Below are 19,609 nucleotides of genomic sequence, written 5' to 3'. Positions count from 1 at the left end.
CCCAGATCCTTCCAGCATATTATAGTCAGGCTTAGCTGGGATGTTCTGTTCATGAAGCAAGCCTGTCTGCTTACTTCCTAGGTAAAAGATACCAGAATGGTCCTTTGCAACCCCAAATATATCAAAACAGTCCTTTGAGCTTTATCAATAAACTGGACACACTCCTGCTGTGTCTTCCTTCCTGTAGATTTTATCATCTCTTGTTAATTTCAGAATCTTGATTAGCTGGTGGATTAATATGCAGATAGGTATCCATTGCAAAGTATACAATACTCAGTTTGCATATAGCCCACAGATAGATATGTAGACCCTGCCTGCCTGAAAGGAACATGTATGTCTCCTGGTGACCTGCTTCAGCTCACAGACCTTAATAATACAATTTGCAACATAGGTACATAACTCCTTAAATACTATCTTTGCATACATTTTGGAATGGTTATGATGACCAGGGTGTTACTGGCTCTCAGTTAGAGACCTCACATGGCATCCTTCAGTGAATTTTTATGCATATAACTGATCCAGGATCCCTGTGAAACTCTGTGTGCTCCTTGAGCCCTCTGCCAGATGAAATCAAGAGGTTCTTAGTTTGCACTGCCAAACAGGTTTTAATCCCCTTACTCCCTTATCTTTTCTCATACATATTCATTATACTAACTGTTTATCCCATTCTGCATTTGTACATATAATAATTAAGTAGAAGCTTTTCTGATAGCCTGAAAAATATCGAAATAAGTGTTCATTATAGCAACCACCATAACATTTGACCAGGCTAAAGGTGATCTGTGATGGGGAAAAAATTGGGCTTGTGCCCATTTTTCCTTCTTTGATATATTTATTTACGAAAAAGCTTTTTTTAAAAAATGGGTTTTGTTTACTCTGGAAGACTCTATAGTGACTGGAGCACTTGTGAAGTTATGGTATCACATGAAGCAAGAGGCCTGAAATTTGAGCTGTTGGAAGGGGAAAGAATTGTCAGATTGCTTAAAACTTTTATTTTTACATATTTAACTCCAATGTCTAACAAACATTTTGGGGAATATTTTAATACCCACCTCCCCACCCCTTCAAGTAGACCAGTCTTGATATCCTTAATATTTCTAAGGTTAAAAAACAGGATAGCCACAAAGAGACCATAATGCCATTAACAAGAAATCCATTGCAGGTGAACAATAATGGGGAGGAGTTGTAGCTGCTAGATAAAGGTAGAGCCATGCTCATCACAGAACTGCGGATAATTACGGGCGTTCTGAGACATTAAGCGGAAGTTACTTTATTATTTGTAGGATGGTAGTACCTAGAGGCCTTATCTTAGATTGAGACCCCTAGAACTAAACCCTATAAGAACATATAATCTCTGCCTTGAAGAGTTCATATTCTATATAAACAAGATGGACAAAGCATGGGAGGGAAAATATAGGCACAGAAAGATGAATTGACCATGACCACTATCACACAGTAGATCAGGGCAGAGCTTGAAATAAAAATCAGCTCTCCCAAGTCCTTTTCCAGTGTTGTGTCTATTGGACCACCCTACTTCTTTTCAGACATGATAGGAGATCTTGTTATCCTGCCCAGCATCCCCTTCTCCTTTCAGGTTCTCCTTTCCGCTCCTGTATATCTGTGAAAGGTGTGATCTGAGCACAGGACTAGGAACTGAAAATCCTTGGATTCTGATCCCAGCTCTGATAGTATGTGGCAATGGACAAATCACTTAATCTCTTTGTCTGTTTCTCCACTTACAGAATGGAGATGTTTACCTATCTCACCAGCGTGCTGTGAAGGTTAATGATTTGTTTGTAATGTACTTGAAGATGAAAAGCGCTGTAAAAATGCTAACTAGTAGTATTATGTGTGAGCTCTTCATAAGTGCATAATGGCTGTTTGCCTGCACAATATTTAAAGCAATTTGTAACACCCCAAGTATAAAGGCATTACATGAAATCAAAGTCTAGTTTTCTGTTGTCATTTACAAATGTTCTCTCATATTTTGTGTCCAGCAGTTTTTAACTTGGAAATTAGTCCATACCTCCCTTCTCTGCTGTCTATAGGAAAAATCTGAACTTCCTAATGGTTTTTAAAATTGAACAATAGGAACTCTTTTTCAGAACTGTAGAAGTTAGATCTATTTTCATTCAGTTCCCTTCTCTCTCCCTCACTGCACACTCTTGTTTCTTCCTTTCTAACATCTCTCAAATGTTTCATCTCCTTCCTTTCTGCCAAAAGCCTTGTCCACCTCTTGCCATGACTATTGTAATCTTTACCACCCCAAAGGCCAGCTCACCTTCTATCTGTCTGAAAGGCTGCTACTAAAATCCTCTTCCTCTCTTGTCACTTGCATCATGTCTGTTCACTGGCTCTCTCCTCACCTTCCATGTTTATCATTATGGCAGTGCCTAAAGGCCAACCAAGAAGATGATGAGGGAGAGGGAGAATTGGGGGAAGCAGCCAATCCGCAGAGGGCAAAGAAAATCAGAGAAGTTTCTACAGTTTTGACTGGAACATCCAAATGTGAGAAAAAGTGCCCGCTTTGGCTGCTTGTTGCTACTGGCTGGAGTCTGTCTGGCTCCTCTCTGCACCTTTTCCCCAAGGCTGTTGTGTGCAGGAGAAGCACCATCTGGATCCTAATGCCCCTGGAACATATGTGGGAAGTCTCCCCTGCACAGTTCTGAGTCCAGCAGGTGTAGCATGACTGGAAAGTCTTCTTGTCACTTTCCGCGTTATCTCACCCCCACCACTTCATGCTGTTTGCTCCACCCAAGACTCCTTTCTGTCCTCCATCCACTCTTGGTTTTGTGTCATCTTCCATGAATACATCTTGTCCTTGGAACCGTCTTCTTTTTCTAGTGCACCATATGACCACATTCAGTTCATTAGGATCCCTCCTTGAGACTCAGTTCTTTTGGATATCCCGCCGACAGTAATCCACCCAGGAAGAAAACAACACAACAAAACTCAAACCAAAAGAAATGCCGCACCACTTTTGAGTCTGGTCCTTCTGGTCCTTGACCACCTTTATGTATTGGTATATGGTCTGTCCAATTTAAATTGTAAACTCCTCAGCTTAGGGGCCTCATCTCGCAAACGCTTATTTTTGTAAGTATGGGTTTTCAGGATCAGGATGTAAGTAATAAAAAAAAAAAAACCACCAACAAAACAAATGCTCCAATCTTGTAAAGTGAGAAGTACCACTGACTTGTCTAATACTACTTATCAGCAAAGTTGTGCACTTGTGTAAGTTCTTTCAGGACTAGAGGTGGGTGGAATAGAAGGCAGGAAGTATCTCTGCCAAGCAGAGTTAAGGTTCTTTGGATTTTTGCACAAACAAAAAATTCCAGTCTGTGGCTGTGTATTAAGCAGTGTCAAAATTGTTTGTTTAAACTTAGTTATTTCTAGTTTTTAATGTGTTTTAAATGAACTACATACAACAGTAGCCATCTTTGGAGTAATGCTTACTGTTACTTAGTGAAGTTTTATTGTTTCATTTCATTTTTGGAAAGTTGAGAGACCAAGAATATTAGCATTCTCTAGGCTATGCTTTGTAACTCTCCATTCAGTTTGTTTTATGCTCTTTAAATAAGTGCAAGGACATGATGAATCCTACGCAGATAATTGCATTGGTGTTTAATGTATGACTTTATTTAACTGATTTTTTCAATTTAAATAAATGACTTCAGTAATATTGCTGTTGCATCTAATATCACCATTACAAACTGACAGATGTTTGGGTTTCAAGGTCTGGGGGCATAACTTTATTAAAGCCTAAAAGAAAGTTTCTCAAACACTTCTTAGTCTTGCTGTCACAGTTAAGATCACTGCAAAGTAAAGAACCAATCACTGTAAGCTACTAACTCAAGTAGCATGAGTTGTGGTCCTCTTCTACAGCCCTTGTGTCAAGGTTCTGTGGTAGGACAACCCTTGTACTTGTGCCTGCTCCCATGCTCGATTTCCCACATCTGTGCATACCACAAGGTCTCCCATTCCAAAAACAATACTAAATTTTGGAGATAGGGCTAGGACAACACATCTCCCTTCACACTGTCAGCAAAATGCAGCTGTGATTCCCAGCGATTCCTGGTGTGTAATCAAAAACTTTTCACCAGCCACAGATATTCATAAAAGTTATAATCAGTCCCTCTGTCTTATAAATGCAGCCCATTCTCTAAAAAGATCTGGCCAACTATAGCTCATCTGATGTTTAATAACACAACCCTTGCTCCTGAAACAAAAAGGTGTGATATTTTATATATTGGACTTGCATATGATCTTAACAATGTGGGAAGATCTGACATTCCAGGGTGCAATCCAGATGAGTATGGGGCTGTCGCACCCCTGCCCTGGAACCTTGGATGCCTTACAATGCTTCAACTTTGTGGCTCCCAACCTGAGCGCCTCACAGATGGCAAGCAGGTCACTCCCGGAATGTCTGTGTATAGCCACAGTCCTGGTTTTGCAGTTCTGACTCCAGCATGCTGTCAGCAAACACCAGCCAGATTCTGGCTTCCAGCAGCCTTGGTTACCATATGCAGGGTGACCCCCAACTCACCCCCAATCCTGGCTTTTCCCCCCCAAATGTGTATTCTGTACTGGGCTGTCCAGCCCTCTCCTGAACAGTTCAGGTAACAAGTACATACAACTTGCCACCTGTAGTGAGGCAGAGTGGCCTCCAATGGACCTGGAGTGGGAGGAACCCCTCACTGAGCCCTGGTGGGTGGAGCCAGGCCAGTCAGGACAGGGCAATGAGTCTATAGCTCTGGCCTGTGTTCAGGGCTGAGCAGCAAACACAGTTAAGGCGCCCAGGCCCTTAGACAGGGCAGGCAACAAAGGTCTATGGCTCAGGCCTGTATTCAGGGCCGAGCAGCAGCGGGTTCGGCAAATGGGCAACAAGCAGTGGCTTCTTGGCCTAGAGAGGAGAAGACTGCCACCCCAGGGTTGGGGTGAAAGGGGGGCGCAGGCCCACCTACGCCACTGCACCCCAGTCGAGGGCCCTAATAGTGGCAGTGAGATTTGCCACTGGGTCAGAGGGGATCCTGACCGCAACACGCTGACCTAAGCTCAGGCAGTGCGGCAGCTAGACTAGGGTCTGCTGCCCCTGGGCCAATTCCTAACCCCCCCTCAAATTGTACCTGGGTCTGTAGAGGGTTGTCCAGATCATCAGGGTAGAAGGCCTTTGGTAGTCCTGGCAAGTCCTCTGTGATTTTTGTCTTGCAGCTATAAAAGCCTGTATGGTTTGGACCATGGCTACTAATGAACTACTGCAGTGCTTTCATTAACCATCTCTAGTTTTCCAGTATGTTGAACTGCATGTGGTGGTGTATTATCCAGCTTCCTTTCTTGGAGTGCACCACCCTAGAGATGCTAAAGGTCGTTCTACACCAGCTATAGCCAGTTCTCTGATAACTCCACTTCACATGCAGCATTGTTGCCCCAGTGCAGGTGTTTTGCCGTTGTCTTTCCACAACCACCAGGAGTGTACCATAAGCAAACCATTTTACTGTGATAAACAATAGAAGTGAGGGGAGCTTAGTAAGTGTGGAATATATTCCTGCTCAAATTAATGAGGCATTACTACAATGAAGAGAGTCCAGGATCCAGAAAGATATACAGGTACAGCGTGAAACCTCCATCAGCACTGACCTGGTAGTTTATTTTTAGGGTGAATAATATGCCAAAACAGTAGTCATCCAAATAGTAGCCTTGGGTTTAGTCATGACCATCAACTTCTTGGAGTCCTTCCTATTGTTGGTTCATTTAAAAAAAAAAAAAAAAAAAAAAGAGGCTCCAACCTAACTGAAGTGCATGTGATCAACTGCCACTGCAGGAGTTACCCTGGCATATAGGCCAACCAAAGTTAATGTGTCTAGTATAAACATGAAAATTTATGGCTGATGCATAAAATTAATTAATATGAATTTGCAGTGTGTGTTCCTGGGCTTAACAGCAGCACTGATAGTACTTCTCAGGTGAACAAGATTCAAGTCGTGATGCCAGTGTGGTCTTGAGCTCTTCCTCCACACTGGTGGAGAGGTTGTCCAGATTAGAAGAAGGTGAAAGCGAAAGTGTGATGCCATGTTCAATGAGATTATGAACACCTTTGGGACACCAGACACTGAGCAGAGCATAGTGGATTTCTCTCTCTGAAAAACTGGACATGGACATGGACATGGTGAGCAGACCATTCCAGGAGAGTGAGCATGGCGTGCAGCAGGAGATGCTGGGGATTCTGCAAGGATTCTGTTGAGGCATCTAGTAGACCTTCAGGAGAAACACCTGAGGCTAGACTCCCTCTGCAGCCCCTGCAGAATGGCATTCCTGCATCTCTGTATTCCCCCGCCCCCTCTCCCAAATGTTCCAGGAGACGAGGAGGGAAAATGCTACAGCTCTTCTACTCCACACTGGGGGAGGGTCCTAAGAGTAAAAGCCGCACATATGATGATGTTGGACAAGCAAGGCCACTGTGCTTTTAAAGACAACATTGATGTGTTTTTCCCCTCCCAATTTTATTCCGTCTCTCTGACCAAGATTAAATTATTTTTCTGTTCTTTCAGTTTCAATATGTTTGTGCAATAAAAATGCAGGTCCTGGGAATGAAATAATCTTTATTACTTCACACAAGGAGGGGAGGGGAGGGATGAAGGGGAGATACAGGGAAACTGAGGCAACAGAAGGGATTTGTGGGAGACAGAAACCCAGGAGGGACAGCAAGGTTCACAGTATGGGAAGGCACAACTCAAGCAGTGCACAGTACTGTGGTCATTACTAAATCGCGTTTTTAAAGCCTCCCTGGGATGCACTGCTCCATGCTGAACTCTTCTTATTGTGCTGGTATCTGGCTGCTCAAAATTAGCAGACAGCCTATCCACCTCCGCATCCCACTGCTGTGGAAACTTCTCACCCGTGGCCTCACAGATACTATGGAGCACACAGCAGGCAGCTATAACCATGGGGGGTATTGCTTTCACTGAGGTCTAACCTAGTAAGCAAACTGCGCCAATAACCCTTTAAATGGCCAAAGGCATGTTCAGTCACCATTCTGCACTTGCTCAGCCTATTGTTGAACTGTTCCTTGCTGCTGTCCAGGCTGCTGGTGTGTGGCTTCGTGAGTCATGGGAGCAAGAGATAGGGTGGGGAGAATGTTGGAATTTCAACATCACCAGTGGTATTTTGCATTCCAGAAAGTAAATCTCCGCTTGCAGCTCTTTGAACAGACCTGTGGTCTTAAAGATGCAGGCATCACGCACCTTCCCTGTCCATCCCACGTTGATGTCAATAAAACACCCCTGGTGATCCACCAGCACTTGCAGCACCAATTAAAAGTATCCCTTGCTGTTTATGTTACTCTTTGGCAAGGTGGTCTGGTGCCAAGATGCATGCTATCTATCACTCCACTGCAGTTAGGGAACCTTATTATGGCAAAACCATCCAGTATGTCCTGCACATTGCCAAGAGTCACTACCCTTCTTAGCAAAAGGTGGTTAATGACTCTGCATACTTGTATCATAACAGCCCCCACAGTGGATTTACCAACTCCAAATTGATTCCTCACTGACTGTTAGCAGTCTGGCATTGCAAGCTTCCACACAGCAATAGCCACTCACTTCTCCACTGTCCAAGCAGATCTCATTTTAGTGTCGCTGTGCTGCAGAGCTGGGGAGAGCACCACGCACAGTTCCTGGAAAGTGGTCTTGTGCATATGAAAGTTCTGCAAGCACTGATCAGAATTGCATAGCTGCATAATGATGCGATTCCACCAGTGAGTGCTTGTTTCTTGGGACCAGACACAATGCTCAACTATGTTTGGCTGCTTTGGGACTGCCAGCAGCAACTGGGAATTGTTTCATTCTGTGGCTTCCAGCAGGGCTGCTTGAAGGACAATGTCATATTCTGCATGGCTGTTCCTCTCCCAGCTCTGGAAATACTGCCGGATAAAGCATGTGGTGTTTGTAATGCTCAGAACTAGAGTGGGGTTCATGCTTCTCAGGATATGGTGTAAACGTGGCTATGCCAGCCTTTTGAAAAAAGGCATGAAATATTCTGGTTTGCAGTTAATATCAGGGGAGGAAGGGAGAAAACTGCATCATGGGTTGTTGAAGCCATGTTTCCAGTCCCCCCGAGAGAACGTTTTAGTACCAAAAGGCATTCCAAGCCCTTCCCAAAACCCTCTGTGGCAAATTGTGCTGTGTGATAGCTATCCATGGTGCACTGCTCTCTGCAGTGCTTAATTTGTAGTGAAAGAGATGCTGGGGCTCAAGCAGTTTTTTTACATTCATAACTGATGCGAAAGCCCCTTCATTTTCAGTTTAAACCAATTTTTACCAAAAAAATTCCCAGGTTTACAAGAAGTATTATTCATTTTTTTCTGATTTTCACCCTACTTTTGTATTATTCAAATATATAAAAATAACTTCTTTTATTAGGAAAATACAATGCATTGCATGAGATAGATGTATTATGCTAATATGTTAGTCTATGTGTATGTATGTAGCCTGTTGAAGTAAAGCTGTGTATTAGTCTAGAAGATACATGCAATAAACAAACAGGCATGCATGCAAGCTCTGAAGTGCATGCACATCTGAACGTACTGATAAATCTCATACCCACCACGTATATATTTCAAACAGACATGCCAAACCCACAAAAAAATAATTGCAGAAATTGGGCTTGTTTTTGGCTTAATTGGCTTGTGAGTTACTTGTTGGCTAGTTTTTGGCTTGTAGCTTGTTGCTTCTTTTTTTTGATCAGCTCCTGGCAAGGGGGCAAGAGGTGCCCACCACACTCCCAGATTGCATGCCAGGGGGGTTCTAGTCACACAGTGCTGGGGTTCTTAGGGATTGGCTTGTTTTGGCCTTGTTTTGAAATGGGATTAGCTTGGTTTTTGGCTTATTGTGAAAGTCAGGGTGCTTATTTACTGTATGAAAGTTGGCAACTGTGATTTCAAGCTGTTAGCAGGTAACGGTTTAAAGATTTGACACAGTAAAGTGGGAAGAAAAGGAAAATCTGTATCAGAATGCGTTTCAGAATCTACAGGAGATTCAAAAGTTTTAAAAAAACAAAAACCCAGGAGAAAAGGATGAAGTTGAGTGTATGTGCTGCAAATGGTGTGGCCCAGTTATTAAATGTAAATATTTATAGGCTAATAGTTCTCAGTCTGTTTATTTAAATGAGAAGTTTTATTTGGGGATTAAAGATATATTGTTTTCTTAAATTTAGAGGTGGCACTGTGCTTTGAGTTTTGTAGCAAGCCACATTGATGAACGGAATTCATAGTATTAATCTATGGAATACTTTTTCCCCGTCTTTCTGTCCACCAAAATAAACCCCAATATTTACCTAGAAAAATTAATAATAGTTTTTTTCACTGATTTTCACCTGTTTTTGTTGTTGTGGTAATAAATACTGATGAATTCCTGGGAAAAATTAAATTAAATAAAAACTCACAACAAAGGGCCTTACTGATGTAGCAAGTCTGGAGGTGCCAGAGCTCAGTCCTGGTAAGCCCTGGCAGAAATTAAGCACTGGCTTTTTGCATCGATGTAACTGCTGCTAGTGAGGACACACTCCACCGACACAAGAAGCGTAATGTGGAGACACAACCAAATTAATTACTGCATCCGCTGGATGTCCACTTTATTGAAGTCAACTTCAGTTTGTCGTGTAGATGTGCCCTTACCCTGATTCAAGCCCCACCATCTATTAGGCGTTGGGAAAGCAAAGAGACTGCATTACTCCCCCATTTTGTGGGGGGGGAAGTTAGAGCTGTATGTCACCTGCATATTAATTGCATTGCAGCACAAAACAGGCTCCCCCAGTTGTCTCATATATGTTTGAACAGGTTAAGGTCACAGCACATATCCCGACAGGCGAGAGCCCTTTGAGTTGATGAACAGTTGCCAACCAGATGATAGGAAAGAACCAAAACACTTTGATGTATCCCATCTGGTGTCCACAGACAACTCAACACCACCTTGTCAATGGTAGCAAAGATTACTAATAGATCTGCAAAAATCAGCCGGGACATCTGTGCTTTGATTGCCTTTAGAAAGGGGTGATCCACTATTTAGACTCATGCAGCATCAGATTCATGGCCAAAAAATGAAAACCAACACAAGTCTCACCCTGCAATCCCAAGAATAAAAATTATTTGTGTCTTCTGTTAATGAAAATGTATAAGAACAGCTTAACTCTTGTATAAATTACAACCTTAGTATGAGTAGATGGCTTCCCCCAGGCTGCTCAAAACACAGGCCATACAAGTTTCAATGACTCAAAATTTATCTCCATCCTAGGGTTTGGCTTTATTCACCCTAGGAATTTAAAAAAATATATAATGCAGCCCAAGTCGTCTCCCCATGTGTGGTTGCTTCTAGGGTTCCTCAACAAGGACTACTCAGCCGACAGACTAGATCTTGGTCTCCCCTTTCCTTTATATCTAGGTGGGATAAAGAGCCAGCTGCAACAGAGTGTCAGTAAAACCCATTTTACATCAGCAGGATCATCTCCTTATAACAGCAGGATTTTCAGACAATGCTGTTACACAGTGATGAGACCAAATACGTTGTCTCTGGCTCTGTGCGCACTTTCCATCATGTAATGCTGTTTGCGTGCTGGGGAAACTGGCTTGTTCTCTTAGGTTTTTTAAATTTTGTAAATTCTTCACTCACTGAATGGCTGCAACTAGTGTTTCGTACCTAATCCTCCTTTCCCCATCAATTTCCACCTTGTTTTGTACTTATGCACTTCCCTTAGCACTTAGTGGAAAATCTTCCCTTTGCTCAGCAATACTATATTATTTATAAATTACAATTTTCCTTGCAGTTTGCCATATATCAAAATTGGCCTTAGATGATGGTTACATAGTTTGAGAATAGAGCCTGTGGTCTTCATGCACTCTGGGAACAATTGCTAATAAATGGCCTGATCCTGCTCCCATTTACTTCAATGGGAGTTTTTCTGCAGTCTGTATTCACGTAAAACATCCTTTGTGCCAAATTCACTTCTAACCCAAATGGGCACAACTCCTTTGAACTCAGCGGAGTTGAATGCACTTATGCCAAGAGTGAATTTGTCCCATTAACTTCAATGGAAGTTTTTCCTTAGCAAGAAAAGCAGTGTCAGACCTCTGTCTGATTTCTGCAGCCCTGGTCTCACGCAGCACATCTGTACTGTTGGTAAACCAACTAGTGGTAGGTATTAGTGGTAAAACAGATTTTCTAGTTTAGTTTTCAAAGCATTTTTCTTCTAGCTGTCTGAATGATTAATGTGAATAGGAAAATACTGTTGACCCATTTAAACCATGTCAGACAACATCCATTGCTCATCTGCATAATGAAATACACACTGAACATTACATCGTAAGTATAGGAACCAGTGAACTACAAAATAATATTTTACTCATTTAGATTATGAAGTAAAATATAGGACATTAGTATTAATCATAGTATTAAATATTAAGCCATGCAAATTGTGATTGTCAGTGAGAAAGAACTATAAATTGAAAAGGCTATTAGCATTTCAGCTATAACAGTTAATTTGTGTAGTCTTTTTTTTTTTTTTTGCAAGTGTGCAGTTTAAAAAAAGTCTATATGTCAAAGCACATTTTGTAATAAAGCACTAACATTTGTATTTGTTTTGTATCATTTTATTATTTACTTTCAAACATTAAAGAAGGAAGTTAGAAATATTAATTTGCAGGACTAAAAATATATTGATGTGCTTTATAGCACAATGATACTAAATTGTTTCTTTGCTTGAATAAAATCAAATTTAAATAGCAACTTATTAGTAATTGAGTTGGAAAGTCATTTTGAGCGCTAGTTAGGAAACAAAGGTAAGTTGGGGCTTTTGAAAAAATATTAATATCATTAAATAGGGACGTCATTTCCAGCATTTAAAAATAAATACAAAATTAAAAAATATTTAATATAGGCTGTCAAAAGGTTTCTATGGTTACCCACCTTTTCAACAGTTTTGTGAGATGTGCAAATAGGTCTGTGAGTCACTTATAATTATTTTTTTTTGTTTGTTATATTAGTAATTCTGTGTTCAGTTTGAATCTAATACAGTTCACACTGTATGCTTTGATTTATGTATATTTTAGTGTGTCTGATTGACAGTGATTGAGCATTTCTTATGTAATGCTTGGGGTTTTTTGGTCATAAATGATGTATGTTGGTTGTGCTGAAAATGTAAACAACTTCTTCCTGTATCACTGTTTGATAAACAGGCACTTTTATGCTAAGGAGATCTTTGCATATTTTAAGCAAGAAAGTAAGGTGAAATCTTCTATTTAAAAACAACAACAAACAAAATATTGATTACACTCTTCTAAACAGGATCTATAATCCTGTCATTCAGATTCGCTCAGTGAATCAAATGTCATATTTATGAATAAATGTCCTAGTTATACAGTGATATAATAGTGCATTTAATGAATAGTTAGCATAAAATAAATACTATGATAAAGCTACCAAGTTTTAGCTATAGTGAGCTCTTGATTGGGACATTTTTGTTACACAGTTTATCTTCCCATAACAAAATAAGAGCTTGCCTCCCAACCCTCACCAACATAACTTCGTAACACTGGACAATATTACATTTGCTCATATATCTGGAAGAATAAGTTATAGGGTGTAATGGCCCAATCTTGTAATATTTACTCAGGCAGAACTCTCATTGACTTTACTGGAAGCTTTGCCTGAGTAAGGAGTGCAGAATCTGACTCATAGTTTATAAGCTGATGACCTTAATATTAGTTTGGTAGTGGAAAGACAGATACCCTAAAGTCTATTCTCCATCACAGATGTGCTGAGGGATGGATGCATGTATTTTACATTTGGAAAGTCTCTCAATGGGGGACTATCCTCTATAATATATAAATCCTGTTTTTAGATGCTTGCAGCCACTGCTTATAAAACATGATAATACAGATAATTAACAAAACTTGACATAGAGCAGGAAACACCTGTGGTTAGATGTCATTATTTCCAAACAAGTGTAAAATTATAAGTATTTTATGGAAACATTTCTATCAGAAGAAATTGCTAACATAATTTATACGTATCTTCATTGTTGAGATAACACTGGTTTGTGATTCAAGAATTCTTTTGTTTTAACTCCTCAGAGATTCAACTGCAGAAATGTGGAACTACATTAGTATGAAGACACATTACTGTAGTGGGTGGTATATTTTATTTGGGGGAAAGATTACCAACTACAAATTCTCACTGCTGAAGTTTAGAGAAACTACATAAAGAATATTCAGATAATTATCATGAGAGTCCACAAAATTTCTATGCAAACTTATGCTCTTATTTTATCAATCTGTCTCATGGTTTTGTATAATGAACAAAATGATGTGTAAAGCATTTTTGTGAGGATAAGGATATAGGTTTGTGCAGTTCAATGGGAAACAAGGAGTTTACAGCAAGATTTTTTTTTTAGCACCGTAATATTTAATAGTCTATCAGAATAGTGATACAGTGTTCAGGACAGAAACGTGTTATTTGAAAAACAGTTGTGATCCATAAACTATCTGAAATTATTTTATGAAAGTAGGATTCAATAAATGTTATAGCTGTGGCTGTCTGCGTATTAACAATGAGATTCTATATCGTGTTATGTGTTGGGGGTGTGTGTGTGTTTTTAATCATTTATTATTTTAATCAGAACTGAGTTTTGGTATTTTGTTTTATTTAAAGTTAAATATTTAATCCAAACAATGGTCAGTTCCTTGAGAATATTGAAGTAGTTAATATATCAACTGTTCTTTCAAGATGGACTAAATTCTTTATTTATAAAATTCTTAAAAATCATTCTTAAGGTATATTTCAATGTACAAGCCTGAGCAAATATGTTTCTGGTTCTAATTTGTGCATTTTAAGATGAATTCATTTATTTTCTTCATCTTAACAGGAATGTAGTAAGTTAATGGGAATGGTTCATTTGTTGGTCAGAAAAGTTGAAATTTGCCAGATGTCGTGCTGATTCAGGGCCTAATATTTCCTTGGAATTAACTGTGTGTGAAACTCTTAATATTGCTTTGTCCAGGCTTTTGGATCTGACTTGTTTCATTTTGCTGCTGTTACTGCTGTAAAGAACACTTGCCTTTTGCTTTCTGTTTATGTTGTTATGTTGGGAGACAGAAAAATTCGGATGTAAGATTACTTGTGTTGTTTTCTTAGAACCTCACTAGAATGTACTTCCCCAACAGGGAAGATAAAATATTTCTTTGTCAAAGAAGCTGCCTGTCTGTGTGTTGCAGAAATGTTAAGAATCCTGCTTTTAATAATAGAAGCATATGGAATCTAGTCACACTTTAATGGACAATGAAATTCCTTTGGGGTATGAATGAATGAGTGAGCGAGCCCGGGTTGTAATACTCAGACATAGTTATACTCAGTTATTGGTTCTGTATTTCCTAAACCCTAGTATGTAGTCGCAATGTGCTCTGACTGTAGCAGAATTTTTTCAGTGAAGCAGTAAATTTAACTTCTCTTACTGGCTTTTTGGTGTGACTTTTTTGGTACAACTGCTCAGGGAATCATCATCAGTTGAAGATGTGGGGATTCTTGTATGGCTATTGGTTTTTAACATGTAAAATTAGAAGTTTTTCTTTTTCTCTTTACTTGTTCCACACTGTTAATTGCTATTGATAAAGTGTGGCACAGAGCCAACTTCCTGAAAGAGCAATGGGGAAGGGTCATGGCTTGTCATGACCTGGGTGCTAGTACTTGAATGTTGTTATTATTGGGCTGGAGTACCCTCGGGCTGTCATCCTTCCTGTACATGGAAGAGGTTCTGATTCTTCATAGTTTCCCAGTTTACCTACTTCCAAGATATCTATTCTATTGGCTTTAGGTTTGGGCTCAGTGAAGATTTATAAGAACTGTATTATCTCAGAAAAGATATTATTGAACTATCTTAATATGAATATGGAAGATGCATAAAGAAATAATAAGCAGTGTCAATACTTGTGAAAATGCCAAGTGAATTTTAATATAATTCATTACAAATTCAAATATTGTCAGAGAAGGCCTACTCCTGCTCCCAACGAAGTCACTGGCAAAACTTTGAATTTGTGGGGAGTACTATTGGGCCCTAAAGACAATATCCAACTTGCCTCATGCCTTTGAGGAATCCCAGTGATTCCAGGATTGGGGCTTGATCCTGCACCATTGGAGTTAGTGAGAGTTTTGCTATTGATTTTGATGGAAACAGGACAACTTCATTGGGTCTAAATAAGGAGGACAGGAAGACTGCTGGTTACAGTATTTAATAACCAACTTCTGTCATATTTTTCTATTTCATTTCAATAATTAAATAAAAATATATTCTGTTTTAGTGGTATGTATTTAAGAACCTTGGGGGTTTTCCCAATAATTTGCACAGTCAGAAGCACATAATTGTAGATATTTATACTAATGTATTGTTAATTGTAACCAAAGGCATATCTATGTTGATGAATGTTATGTTTCCCCCAGGCATGTTATTTAAAACACAGAGATGCTTATAATGCATTTTTATTTTTTCCTTGTCAAAACCTTATTGTCAGCTCTGACTAAATCATGTGCAGAACTGCTACTAGATTAACATTTTCAGTAGTCTTTTTATGCTTTGCTTTTTCCTGATATTGTCATTAGAGGGAAATATTTCTCACAAGCTTGTTTTATGGATTTGGTCTTCTTCCTGTAATAACACATAGGCCTGTAATCCAGGAAACAGTAGTGTATGGTGTCCATATCCATGATTTCCTGATGTGGGGGAAAAGTGTGGAAAGCATCTGGAGAAAAGGAGACTCCCTTTACCAGCTAGTTTCCTGTAAGCCAAATTGGAAGACCTTGTCTGTGCAAATAGATTTCAAAATAGAGCCTGCCCTTTGACTGTCTCCATAATTATACTTCTCTCTCTGTATTTTATTTGGCTGCCAGAGCAGTTAACCCCTGGCAGTACGGGACTGATGATGGCGTTACCAGCACGGGTATGGAGAGGTGACCATGTGAATACACTGTTGTTTACAGAAGCCTGTACTTAAGACCTCATTACAATATGCTTTTACTGAATTTAAAAATTATTACGTTAGATTATGTTGATTAAGACATGTTATATCTGTCATGTCCAGATAATGCAGAGATATTTGTTGAATAAAAAAATCCTTCATTGCTTTGATGTAATCAACATCTGTCAACAGAATGAATTTGCTTTTGTTTAGTTTCAAGGGCTCTTGTTCTTCTACTTTGTCCAATCAGTTTCAACTTCTGCCTGAGGCATTCTTGTGTGTTGTTCTTTTCTTCAGCAAATGCACAGGTTATTGCTTATGAAATTTGAGTTGCTCTTCTGTTGTACAGGTTACATAGTGCTGGAAAGAACCTTTAATCTTTCGCATTTTATTTTTGAAGCACATGTGCACCTCTGTAACACAAGCATTACAAAATCAGTGTTGTATGAATACATTTTTATTACAATAATCTGTGCCACTAAAGATCTGCCAAAAAAAAGTTGGAATGCAATTTCAGTATTTTAGATAGGGTCACTGAAAATGTGTATCTAAACGTTTTGTAATTAACAATAAAAAATTGTGTGCTCTTGCTCTAGTTACACTGGTTGAAGTCCCTGTGCTATTAGCTATTCTGCTTATTAAATCAAACTTTATTCTTTCTTTTAAAAATCAAAACTGGCAGAAGAAGCAAAATTATGTACCAAGGTTAAAATTATCTGATAGAGGAAATAAAAAATTTTAAATGTGAATTTCCCCCCAACCTCGTGTATATTTCATGTAAATCACCAAACTCCATTTTGAATTCAGATGAACTAATGCCCAGTATTTGAAAATAGACTAGCAAAGCACTGGTTTTGATGTTGGTAATTGCAAATTATTTTGTGTTATGCAAGACTCACTTCACCAAGAATTAATTGCCTATATTTGTTAAATCAATTTGATGTTAATTCTGATATCCCATAAATATTTTTGCTGGTAAACTTCTGTAGTCTACTGATACTTATAATAGTTGAAAAGATTCTAATATATATATGGTGTGTCTATCTTTTTTTAAAGGTACGTTTTAGTTGTAGAGTAGAACCAGACTGAAGCTTATGCTGTAGTAATTTTTCTGCTTCTTAATTGGTACATTTGAAATCTTGGGTTAAACAAGTATTAAAAAACTTGATGTGAAAGTATTGGTACTCAAATCTGTTCAATAATGTAGACTTATGGTTTTGATGTTGGTAGGCCACAGTCATTGAAACATACAGCATTTATTCGTTCTACTATTAAATAAGGAACATTTTAAAAGCAGTCATTTGACAGTTCATTCCCGACCTCTCGCTTAAAAATACTTGTTGACCAGAAGAAAAATTACATTTAAATTACTAAAATCAACTTAATTAAGGGTCATTAATAGAGGTACATATAAAAAACCTCACTACTCAGTGGGTGAGACGGGAGCATTTCATTATATGGTGTAGCATGCATGAACAGATAACAATTAAAATAGACCTGGAGTAAAAGGCTAATAAATATGGGGCACATTGTGCTGCAAAATTAGTCACTTAAAATGCTTCCCTCCCATCATCATACTGATTTCTGTATTCAACCTGTCTGGCTGAATCAGTTAAAAGAAATCAAATGTAGTTTCCATAAAAGATAATTTCATATGGTAAATTGCAATAACTCACAGTGCATATTTATATTATTAATACAAATTAAAGCATGGAAGATATGCTGGGGGATCCAGCAGCTTCCAAAGACATACATACATACATACAAGCTGCACAGTGTGATTCACCATGGAGTCAAAGAAGCAGTTGTCTATAATTTTCTGTGTTCAGCACAAATCATGTGCTGATAATAAGTCTCCTTATTGCAGCTGATAGTAAATATTCTGTTATTCATGGCAAATAACACAGATTTAGTACTGAGGGAAAAGAAACCCTGTAAATAGTCAACATTACACCCTTGCTATGATGACCTCTGTGTTACTAGGCTACTGCTTTCTCACTCTGAGATCTCCCAGATGTTTATAATTCCCACTGGAAACATCATAGACTCTACATTTATAAAATTATATCTTTTAAGAATTAATATACACACTTAGGTCCCAAAACAGCTTAACAAAGAAAATGCACTGTGAACTGTAGAATAATAGAAGTAAACAGGACTCTGACAGACAGCAACTTCCATGTGTGTCAGCGGCTCTGGGAGTCTGTGAACAAGAGTTATGGAACACAGCCAGTTGTTCTTGTGTCTAGTGATTGATGATGTTGGTGTATCAAATTAGCTGTGAATAGGGAAGCTTAAAAATTAAGAGTAGTTGTAGAGACACTAAAAATGCATTCTTTATAAAGGAAGCATGGTGACAGTAACTAGATATTTTCTCCCCTAAACAAATACTGTGCATTATTTTTGTAATGCCATTCCATTTTTTTTTAAGAAATCTTAGAAGAAAATATTTTAATATTACATTTACTCCTTTAAATAAAGGTTTCATTGTTCTATCTTTATATTTCGTGCCAGTTTATTTTAGAGCTCTTGTAATGCACTAATGGCATTCATTTGGTTTATGCATTTCACCACTGCAAGTAAAAAAAAAAAGTTCTGGTTTGTAATGAATAGTTAGTAGAACAACAACGCATTAAAGTACCTTATTATCCTGTTATTTTGTGACAACACTTATAGTATGTCTTTTATGGGACAGGGGTAAAAATTTCACTCTAAATAAAGTGAACCTTTGATTTTGGGGTTGTTGATAGGAGTGCACCTCTGAATATAAATTGATTTGATGTATTTCAGAGCATGCATTTGTAACGTTTAGAGTTCTATTGTCAAATAAATGAGAAGTGCACTTGCATCTTTTTTCCCCAATTAAACTTTTATGTGGCAGGACAGGTGCATTGGCAGCATGCCATTCATGAAGGAGAGCATCTGAAATGCACATTCTCATCCTGATATCTGGGTGGACTCTAGCTGATCACATCAATGAGGGTGGATTTTAAATGTCTTGGAAAATTATTATGCTTGTATAAAACTGCACAGAAAGAGCCTTTATTTGTGCTAGGAGCAAGACACCTTCATTACGCTCCATTGAAGAACTATCTTATTGTGGTCTGATCACACTGATCACACATAGTAGACTCATTGCTGCTACTTCTGATGACCTAAATGTTGCTGCTTCTGCAGACTCTGCACTTAGTGCCACTGGAAAATGATGCAAGTTGGGCCAGTGAGTTGTGTGTTTGGCTCTTTGAGGATGAACTCTGTGTGTCAACTGGTAGGCTGGGTTAAATGGTCCAGCAAGTGAAAAAAAAAAAAGCCAGCAGGTTTTTCTCTCTTAGGTACCATTCTTGGAATCCAAGGTACACAGCCGATAAAACCTAAAACATTTTACGTAAACAAAAAAGCAAACAGAATGAACCCAGCTTAGGATACAACCCAGCCACCTAAAAACTGTGAAGCTCTGCCTTTTCAGAGGCTTCTCTATGCTCTGACGATTGTGGAACAACTTTTACAGAATTCCCTGGCTTTCCTCTGAGAGCCTGATTTGAACCTTCAGCCTGCAATGCTACTTCATTACTTCACCCTATACCCCTGTGGGAGATCTAAACAGGAAGTAGAAGCCTG

The 19,609-nt window shown here is 38.9% G+C and overlaps 1 protein-coding gene across 2 annotated transcripts in view; it reads left to right on the top strand.

Annotated features, from left to right (window-relative positions):
• METAP1D (methionyl aminopeptidase type 1D, mitochondrial) overlaps positions 1 to 19,609 on the top strand; it is a 61,417-nt gene that overhangs the window by 14,958 nt on the left and 26,850 nt on the right. The window contains exon 1 of one of the 2 annotated variants that reach the window (XM_030581102.1): positions 15,753 to 15,813. The exons of the other annotated variant lie outside the window; for it this stretch is intronic. The gene's annotated coding sequence lies outside the window, so the exon portion shown is untranslated. Of the gene's footprint in view, positions 1 to 15,752; positions 15,814 to 19,609 lie in introns of those variants that run through there. 2 annotated transcript variants of the gene reach the window in all.

This window comes from Gopherus evgoodei, chromosome 11, assembly GCF_007399415.2.
Source record: "Gopherus evgoodei ecotype Sinaloan lineage chromosome 11, rGopEvg1_v1.p, whole genome shotgun sequence".
NCBI lineage: Eukaryota > Metazoa > Chordata > Testudines > Testudinidae > Gopherus > Gopherus evgoodei.
This window is presented reverse-complemented; position numbering and strand designations above follow the sequence as displayed.